The sequence below is a fragment of the Myotis davidii genome, unplaced genomic scaffold, assembly GCF_000327345.1.
Source record: "Myotis davidii unplaced genomic scaffold, ASM32734v1 scaffold97, whole genome shotgun sequence".
NCBI classification, from domain to species: Eukaryota; Metazoa; Chordata; class Mammalia; order Chiroptera; family Vespertilionidae; genus Myotis; species Myotis davidii.
The window spans coordinates 2,010,119-2,018,635 of record NW_006289392.1 but is presented as its reverse complement, the minus strand read 5'-3'; the positions used below and the strand labels follow the sequence as shown (position 1 = coordinate 2,018,635).

Below are 8,517 nucleotides of genomic sequence, written 5' to 3'. Positions count from 1 at the left end.
TAAAACGGTCAGAGCTAAGCCATTTCATGAGCTCCCGCCCCTGCCAACCAGCTGCGGCTTCGTGCCCGTTTTGCTCAGTCACTTCTTGGTGAATCAGTGAGGAGCCCCTCTCATCACTGGGAGGAACCAAGACCTGGCGTTGTAGATGCCCCCCAGCCTGCTGGGAAGAAGGCTCCGTGCTGCCCTTCAGTGCAGCTCCCTTGAAGAGCTGGTTGTTGAGGTAAAGCATTAAATGCAGGCCCCACCCAGGGGGAGGAAGCCCGCACCCACCACCAGTCCTTCCAGAGGCCATGTAAGTTATCGCCTCTTCTGCTTCTGCCAGCCCCCAGGAGGCCTCCCGTGTCCCGTTAGGGGGCGCATCTCAGTCGGAGCTTAGCTGCCAGATGTGTCCTGGAGTGGGAGCTCCAGGACGTGCCGGCCTCGCCCCCTGCTGTGTGCCTGCGCATAGTATGCCCACAGTGGGATAAGACACGTGGATGAGTTAGTTCCAAACCCCAATGAATTTACAGAGATAAGTAAACAGAAGATTGAGAAGACAACCAGCCCATCAAGGAAGGGCTTCCTTTTTGCCTCTCAGCTGTGGTCTCTTTGGAAAAGTTGCAAACACCTTAACGTGAGTTTCTGTTAAAATGAGAGGAGACGAGTCCTCCCTGAGTAGAAGGCAATGCAGCTGTGAGGGATCGCTGCCTCGCTCTGTGCCACTCCACCTGAGAACACCCACACGGCGCCCGTGGCCGTGGCGTTTGGACCTTCTCGGGGTCCTAAGAAAGGCCGCGTTCTCTGTCCCTGACCCTCTTGGATATTAGCCACAGGAGCATCCTTGCAGAAGTCGTGTTTCTCCTCTAGGAGAATGGGACGAGGCAGCCACCTCCCCTTCCCCACCGCATCCTCAATGAAGGACTATTCTGGGTCTCAGCGCCGCACCGAGTCAGACACTGCCCTGCTGCCGTTCTCTCAATCACCCCAAGTCAGGAGCAATAAACCAACAACTGTTTGTGCTCATCATAACGCGGTTAAATTAATCGTGGCACTGCTCCCTCCCCGCCTCCAGGAGCGCAGCCATCCTGCCGCTCAGGAGCCGAGCCTGCCGAACACCGCCGTCCATCAGGCGGCCAGGCTGCCTTCGCATCTGGCTTGATGAACTAATCAAAAACTGATTAGCACCTTTGTTCAAAGGGGATGCTGATTAATCAATTACTATTGATTGTGAGCTTGACTTCGCTCAGCAGCAAAGAGACATCTGAAGAGGCAAAAAACAACCAATAAAAATTGAGCAGCTGTCATACTGTTTAAATTTATTAAAACAAAATACATTATTTTTTATGAAGCTGTCTTGAAATGGGTCAGTGAAGGGGAGCATATTGATTGAGAAAGGATGAACTTCTCAAATTTCTGTAGCCTAGAGACTCAATTCAATTATAATCCAAGACAAACAGGTTAACACCTGCCTTAAACAGTCCATCAATAAATTAGAGTAGGTGTTGCCCGCTTAATGCTAAACTGTGGTAATGAATCATATTTCCATTCATTCCCGCTCTATCTCGGTGGAAATTTCATTCTTTTCTTAATATGGATAAATGTTATATTCTGCATTTTCTTCAAAATGATTGTCTGTCTCCACTCCCCCCACCCCCACTCAGCACCACCTCAGCTCATGACCGTTTCCTAAGCAACACGGGGCTCCTCCTCACGCAGTGAGCCCGTGGCCTGTCTGGTGCCTCTGCATTAAGCGTTGTGCTTGTGTAGCTCCACGAGTGCTGATGCAGACCTGGGAGCTTCCACAGGTTGGCTTTGAGCCCTTTCACTTGCTTTGTGCGTGTTAACTTGACAAGAGTTTTTAATTGTTTTATCAGTTACATCTGGTGACAGCTGGTGATTATTGCCCCCCACGTGGAGTAGAATAGCTTTAAGCCTCCTTTCCTTCTGTTTTATTCTAAAACTTTTAAAAAATGTCTCCAACTGCCGCAGCAATGGCCGGGCCTGGGGGCCTGTGGAGTGGAGTGCGGCGGCCAGCGCTCCGTGTGCGGAGAGCAGCCCATCAGCCTTCTGCTTTGCAGCAAAGGCGTGGCCGGGAAGTTCCAGAGCTGCATGCTTCCCCCAAACGCTTCCTCAGCTCCTGCCCTACACACCAGAGCGTGATCTGGAAAAGTCCTACAGTGTCTCTCTCGCACTCCATAGGAGCGTGTGGGTAGAGGCACGTTCTAAATGGCTTTGATAGTCCAGCCAGGTGTTTAGACAATGGAAGCATTTAAAGGTCTTTGGATCCAGGTGATGCTCTGAGCTGGGATACATGACTGTCTGGTTAGTGTGACTGTGTTGTGAGGGACTCTTAACTAGCCCCACCCAACGTGTGGCTCAGATTGGGCAAATAGGCGATTCCTTTTCACTGGTGGCCTTGCAATGCTGGTGATAAAACAGCCAGAGCCAGATGGGCTGGGCTGTGCAGACGCAGGCAGGGTCTGCCCCATAAATGTAAAATGTGTCATTGTTTACTCCTATGTATACAGTATTTACAGCTTAGAAAGCTCTCACATATATTGATGATCTCATTTGTTCTTCATTCACTCAACACAACTGTTTGAGCTCCTGGCACGTGCCAGCTCTGAGCTGGGCTCCAGGGATGCAGCCGTGAGCGAGCCCAGCAGAAGCTGGAGCTGCGGCCGACCCCACGCGCAGTCAGGGTTGGTGGGAGACAGGCTCAGAGCACAGGAAACCCCGTGGCCAACACTGTGAGGGAGACAGAGCCACAGCGGGACAGGAGAGTGAGTGTGGGCTGGGGAGGGAGGCCAGCCACACAGCTCACCCTTGGAGGGGAGGCCCTTGGAACAGGAAGAGTGGGCCAGGACGGGCCAGACGTGGGCAGGTTTTCAGGAAAAGCCTCAAGGTTGTTCATCTCAGCGCACAGACGAGGAGCCGGGCTCCAGAGGTTACATGACTCACTCCAGAGACCGTGAGGATTTGAACACCTGGCTCCTCCTGCCTCTCTAGGAGATGGGGCTGGTTTGGAGCAGGTTTCTTCCCTGGGAATTCCGTCCGTCCTCTGCTCTGGGGCCTTGGGAATCCTTTTCCTCTTGGGCCCTTTTCAATCCAGTTTGTGCATCCAGGACATGAGGGAAAGCCGGGTCCTCCAGACCCATCAGCTGGAGAGTCACGTGCTGACTTCCCCGGGTGGTCTCTCCCAGCATTAAATCCAGCTTTTCTCTTCAAAGCCCTGACTCTCCTAAACCATGGGATTCGTTTCCCACCGAGATGGTGCTAAATGCCATGGGATAGTGCTTGATTGCAGAGGTTAAACCTGTAGATTCCCTTACTTTAAAATTCCATTTAGTACAAGGCATAGCTGACCAGGCATGGCCCGTCCACACCAGCTGGCCCATGGTGTCCTCACAGTGTGACTTGGAACCTCGTCTTATTGCTGATCTTCCCATGATCCAACATGCTGCTGTTTCCCCCACTGGGAGGAAAGAAAGCATCAAATAGGAACTTCTCCAAATTAAAAAGTTGGTGGACCACAAGGCAGACTGCGAAGTCCAGCTCTGCAGGCTGGACACTGCATTCGGGTGACTTCACCATATCCATTAATCCATCCTCACCCCCCAATGTCCGGGGTCCACGGAAGCATCTTTCTCCAGAGAGAGATTCTAGCGGGAAACGTGCCCTTGAACATACTCCACAGTCCTGTCCTCTTGAGCAGATGTGTCCTCCTTCAAGGAGAACTCTCCTCCCACCCTCAGCGCCTTCCTGGTGCTTAAAATGGAAAAGGTGTTGCCCTCGAAGCCCTGTTCCTGAGACCACAGAGCGCGCTCCGGGCGCCTCTCCGTCTCTGGGAACGCTGGCGTTTGGGGGGACTCCTATTGCACAAGGTCATCCCCAGGCTGCTTAGATTCCATCAGTTCACTTGAGGCCGGAGAGAAGCGGATATTAAGAACCCACTTGTTCCTGTGTGTAGCTGATAACTAGTACTTAATACCTAGCACTCGGTGGTTCACCTGAATCGTGACTAGGTGGCCTTCCGCCTTCAGGCTGCAGCCTTGGCCACGGCAGGAGAGCTGACCACAGTCCCCTGTGCTGTTCTGCGTAGGAAAGGGCTTGGTGACTTCAGCTGTGCAGGGGTTAGGGCATCTCACCATCAGAAACCAGTGCCGAGTGTGCAGTACCACCCGTACCCCAAAGAGCGGATGGACGTTTGCCTTGAATCAGTGGTTAACTGAATGGAGCCTCCGGCTTTAAGAGGACGGGCTTAAACGTGGCAGACACTCCGAGTGCCTCTGCCAGACCAGCCCTGGCCGGGAGGCCGGCACATCAGCAGCACGCAGACTCCCCAACAACCCTGGGAGATGTGTGGTGTGCTCAAGGCTCAGAGTAGCCGACAGACCACCTATGTCACAGAACAGTGACAAAGCCCAGCTTCTCCCTGATGGCAGTGTGCTTTCCTGGGGACCCCACAGTAGGTGGGGCCGTATGTCTCCCCGGATCTGCCACGCAGGCCAGTTTCTGGAGGCTGGCGTAGGCCGGAAAAGCTACGCGCCCCATCCTGCTCGCTGGGTGCGGTGTTCTCACCCAGATGAACACGCACTGAGCCCTGGGCTCACCACGCGGGCGGGCTGCACACAGTTCCTTTGAAATGTTAGTGTAGCCGCAGGGACACCGCACGAATGAGATGCAGCTGAAGGGATGTGAGGCGATGCCATGCCCGGGACACGGTGGGGCTTCCTATTTTTTTTTCCTATTTCCCTGCCCTCCACGACTCCTCCCTTTCACTCTGAGGAGAGGAAGGTTACTGCACAGCGGCCAGTGTGCCCAATGAGTATTCACATCTTAATGGGCGAGCTGTGCACGTGCTGGATGCATTTACTGCTCTCTGACAAGAGGGAATTAAATGTCAGAAGGATTTGTAGCCCCTGTAATTGAATTGGTGCTGAGAAAAGCAAATCTTGAAGAAGAATAACATATTAGGATTAGCAAATAAGGTGGCATTTTGTCAGTGGCGCCATTCAGTGTGTTGCCCTTCGGTAATAAAGTTGTGCTTTTGAAGTGCACACTTGTTTTTGTTGTCGTGGCGGGAGTTGCGATAGGTGATGGATAGGTGACGAGAATGAGCAGCTCCGTAATTCAGATGGGGCCCGGCTTTTCGGGTTGTTTTGTTTTGCCTTTGAGGCCAGATTTTGTTTTTGCGAGAGATTAGGGAAATCCACTGCCAGGCTTTCTCGTTTTTCCAACAAGAAGTCGCAAGTGCCACCCTGATCGTTAAGCTACTCTGAGGTAGACTCATCCCCCTCCAGCCCTCGGGAATGGAGACAGCCTTTCCCTCCCAAACTCCGTGTCTCAGAGTTTTCCATTAAACTGACCCATCCAGCAGGTCTCCGTGCGGGAGGAGGGACTAAGCCAGGGACAGAACTGTTGCAAAAAGCCAGCGGTTCGGACTCTCCTGCAGCCCCCGCAGGTGAGGAGCCTGGAGGTGGAGCAGCTGACGTGCTCGGTAAATTTGAGTAGGAGGCCTGATGTCTTCAGAAGCTTCTAAGGTCGGGTGTGACCGCGGAGAGAACAGATGGCGCGTTTAAGGGGAGTGTCTGCTCCTCGAGTTTTCAGGGTGCCTCTGCCCGAGCGGGACCATCCTGGTGGGAAGGAAGCAGCCCTCTGTGGGACTGTGTACTCGTTACCGTGTCGTACTCGGCCCCTTGGAGGTGGAAGACTTGGTATCCTTTTGTCAAAAAAGAAAATGGCCTTGGGCTGCAGCCTGGCTGCAAGGTGCCAGGGTGCCCAGGTCCCCGTGTGCCAGGAGCTAGTCTGGGGTGTCCTGGCCTTTCCTGGCTCCGTGCGGCTCTCACAGACCATGGTTGTGGCAAATTATGTTCCACAGCCCCGACCAGGCCCCAAAATAGCCACAGAAGCCGGGGCCTGGGCAGCGCGGCTCTAACACAGGCAGCGGCTCTGGCCGCGAGGAGCGGTGAAAGGCAGCCAGGAGAGGGGAGCCCCTGGAGGGGGACACTGCCCCCCACCAGCGCTACTTTTCTTGTCAGGCCTGGGAGCCAGGGCCTTCATGCCTCCCGCACAGTGCCCCGAGGAAGGGGCGGTCGGTTGCCTGGCCCGAGGGAAGGTCTGAGCAGCCTGGCCGGCCCTCCTGGGAGTTCCTTTGAAACAGGTTGTCCTTTCCATCTCTGAGGCCAGTGCGAGGCCCGTGGTGGGAGCTGTGGCCACACCGGGGGAGCCCGCACAGCTTCTGTCAGCAGCTTATGAACGCTCCCCAGGACCTCGGTGGTCAGCTCTTTCCCAAAAGGAAAGCTAACTGGGCATGCTCATCCATCCGTGGGGTCCATCCCAAGAGACCGGGTGACACCGAGTTGCAGACAGGACTGCAGGCCGGACAGTGCCACACGGCATGGGCATGCACGCCAGACAGACACCAGGCTCAGTGACAGCCTGTCACCTGCGGACCTGATGGGATTCTCCACTCGGGGACCCCCACGTGCTTGCTCTGCGGGGCGGGAACCCCTGTGCCCCCTGGGCACACGCTCCGCTGCCCAGCGGCTGCAGGACGGCAGAGCTCAGTTCGAGTGCAGCGCCAGCCCCTGCTCCCGGGAGGGAAGCACATCGTCCGCCAGACGACAGGAGAGGGCTGTCGGCTGAGGAGCAGGTTTTATAAACGTTAGCTTTCCCGCGTAGGAGCGGGCAGCGGGAGAGCCCACCTCTTTGGCTCTCTGTTCCGCCTCATTGAGCAAAGGAGCCAGGGACCTAGGAGCACGTCCCCAGGAAAGCAGGCGGCTCTGGGCTGAGTGGAAGTGACCCCAAGAGGAGCAGGATCTGTGGGTGACGGTGGGAGGCACAGACACGCCCGAGTCCTCACTGAGAAGTGGCTTCTGGAGGCCCCGCCAGAGCCCCTTTCGGGGTTGGGATCTCCTTCACCTCCAGGTTTCATCTGACTCATCAGCCCAGCACCTCTGAGTGACGGCTTGTGCTACTGCCCGAGCGAGGCACCAGCCCCGGGTGCCCGGCCACAGTGCCCTGGCCGCGGGCGCCGGCACTCCTCCCACCTGGTGATAGGTGACCAGCGCTCACCTGCTGCTCCACCACCGTGGGTGCGTCCATGGCACCGAGAACTCTCCTCCCGGGTCCACTCATGGAAACAAAGGAAAGCATGAGATGAGGCTGGAACAGCCCCGCTCTTCTTAGGGGCGCCCAGCACGCCGCCACCTGCCAATGGGCAGGAAGCCGGGTGGGTGGGGTTGGGGGAGGCACGAGCAGCTCCCAGCCCGCAGTGTCTCCTGGGAATGAAACATCACCACCTTCTGTGTCCGTGGGCAGTGACGGGAGGCGGTGGTGAACCGATGGTGGTGAACCTTCTGATCTGAGTATCGGAAGCGAGCAGGAGCCTTCGCCCTCATAGGCAAGTGTCTGCCCTGTGCATGGCCTGGAGGGCGGGAGGAGAGGTGGCACCAGGTGTGGATGGGGCGGCGAGGGAGCAGCCCGAGCTCTGGCGGCTCCAGCGTCACAGGGAGCAAAGGCCAAATGACTTGAGTGGGCTGAAGAAATGAAGGCCACCGACGCTGCCCAGGAGGGTCTCGTTTTCCTTTATCAAGAGCTCTCTCGTGTGCGGGCTCGCTCTCTTTTCCTGGCTTCTAGAACGTTCCTGTGCCTCGGCATGGAGAGGCAGTCTTCTCCATGCGGGCCAGGTCTGTGCTGGGTCAGCCATCGACGCTGCTCTCTGCTGTGCCCGGGCAGGCCCTGCCTTCCCCTCTTGCCTCAGTGCCTGGCACCCTCTCCTCATGGCCAGAACAGCCTCGCTTCCTTCACCAGGGCTGAGACCCGGAGGTAGCTGAGAGGCCCTTACGTGGCATTCACCCGCAAGCTCCTGGCAGTTGGAGATGAGTTCGTTCTCGTTCCCACAGACCAGTGACTTTGACAGGTCCCCAAGGAAGTCACAGTTCGCTGGCTTTCCTGTCGCTTTTGTCTCCCTGTGAGCAGTTTGAATCGGTGCCGTTGGGGCGAGAGTCTCTGGTGTGTAAACACAGCCCCCCAACAGGTGCCAGCATCCAGGGGCACCCCAAGGGCACTGCTCCCCTTCAGCCAGCTCTGGTGTCTCCTGGACATTTCCGTGGCCAAGTTCTGCCTGGTTGAAGTGATTTCCAAGGCTCCGAGGCCTGGTGTCTGCACTAGGCAGCGCTGTGGCCGGGAGGGGTTCCTCTCCCCCGATTTCGGGCCCAGCTCGTTAGACACGGTGCCGGAGGGGCTGGCACGTGGCGGGTGGGCTCATGGGCTGCTGCACCTGCACCATCTCCATGCTGCACGTCAGCGCATCCCCTGTGGTCCCAGGCGGCCGCCGCGGCTCTCATTCGGCGTTTCTGTTTGGGGTTGGGTTTGGGGTTTTGTCGTCCTTTCGGAGGTAACTTAATGAAACACTTGAAATACTTCATTTTAAAATTTAAGCTCTTTTAATTAAAGCCCTCTCCATAGACCCCCTCGGTCAGGAGTTATTTCCCCACGCCCTTCAGTACTTAATCTCAGCGCAGAATTGGAAAT

At 56.2% G+C, this 8,517-nt stretch overlaps 1 protein-coding gene across 5 annotated transcripts in view; it reads left to right on the top strand.

The window, feature by feature from the left end:
- CADM1 (cell adhesion molecule 1) overlaps nt 1-8,517 on the top strand; it is a 362,854-nt gene that overhangs the window by 348,542 nt on the left and 5,795 nt on the right. The window lies entirely within an intron of this gene.